A 1,739-nucleotide genomic window follows, 5' to 3' on the forward strand; every position below is an offset into this window, starting at 1 on the left:
CATATTCTTTTAGCAAAATCCATGGCAATCCAAAACTTATAAGAAAGAAAGCATAGATAGAAAGGGCATCATCAAAACTTATGTTTCTTCCATCTGAAATCCCTAGAAATACATATAAGCATAAAGTATAGAAAAGTTCAATAGTCGTATCTTATTTTTAAACTCTGTGCCTCTCTGGGCCGCCGCATACCATGCCACCGGTGAGCCACCATCGAAAAAGAAGAAAAATGACTAGCTTCAAGTTTTAGATATTTCCCGATGATTGGTACAATACCAATCCTAGGATCTTGAATCTCATGATTCTCACACATAATATAAAACAAGGATACAAAGTCATATATGAATCCCTGAATCTATGTTCTCTGATATACTCATTTGATATCAGCTTTTAGAAATCTATGGGGTGCTAGTAATTAGATCACTTATAATGTAACCCTTGAAATAAATAGCCGATATCATTGTATCAAATATATGATGTCCACCTTAATTAGAAATTATAAATTTCTAACAATCTCCCACTAGGGCTTCATATCTTCCTGATACAATTATATCTCAGGTTCTTTAGGCGCGCATCTGTATGCTATTTACATTTAGACTTCTTCTTAATACAATCTGGTCCATCTCATATATCAACTATGAAATCACCACGACTTTCATCACATGCAAGCGTGACTCGACCACGATGATCACCATATTAATACACTCAATAACATAGATCAAATATGGATGAGTGACATGGAAATTTCATGCAATGTGATCTCAAACATGTCTATTTCCAACTGGTCTTTCTTTGTTCTTTAGTGAGATCAATTCAAAGTCTTTAATTGTAACACAATAGTTACAATGCACAATTTCAAAATGAAGCAATAAACCGTCAACTTTATTATGCATAAAGTTTGTATATAACATCCAAAGTAAATCATAAAACATATAGACTCCCACTAAACTAAGATATCATAAGGAACAACATTCATATGAGCAACATGCTCATGAAAGACTTTAGGTACCAAACCCTTAGTTAGTAGATCATCTAGCATAAAATTTGTCCTTATATGTTCTATGGAAATTTGTCCATTTTGAACACTTTCTTTGATAACCAGAAACTTTATGTTAATGAATTTTGACTATGTAGAACTCCTATTGTTGTTGGAGTAAAGAACCTCGGACTTGTTATCACAATAAATCATCAATGGTCTTTTAATACCATCGATCACATGTAAACTAGTGACAAAATTCCGCAACCATATGTCATGGTCTGATGTTTCAAAACAAGCCATGAACTCCGCAACCATGGTTGAAGGGGCTATGAGTGTCTGTTTTGTAGACTTCCAAGAGATAGCATCTCCAGCCAATACAAACACATATCCAGAGGTGGATTGTCTACTGTCTAGACATCCAGCAAAATCGGAGTCAGAGTACCCAATGATCTCTAAATTCTCAGACCTCCGATAAGTGAACATGTACTCATTTGTTCTCTTTAAGTAACGCATAACACGTTTGTCTGCCTTCCAATGATGCATTCCAGGATTACTCAAATATCTGCCTAAAACTCCAACAACAAATGCTATATCGGGGCGTGTGCAAACTCGGGCATACATTAGACTTCCTACTGCATATGCATAAGGAATCTTTTGTATCTCGTATCTTTCAAGGTCATTATTGGGGCACTGTTCGAGACTAAATTTGTCTCCCTTAGCTATAGGGGTATCCCCTGGTTTACTATCTTTCATGCCAAATCT

This window comes from Lupinus angustifolius, chromosome LG05, assembly GCF_001865875.1.
Source record: "Lupinus angustifolius cultivar Tanjil chromosome LG05, LupAngTanjil_v1.0, whole genome shotgun sequence".
NCBI classification, from domain to species: domain Eukaryota; kingdom Viridiplantae; phylum Streptophyta; class Magnoliopsida; order Fabales; family Fabaceae; genus Lupinus; species Lupinus angustifolius.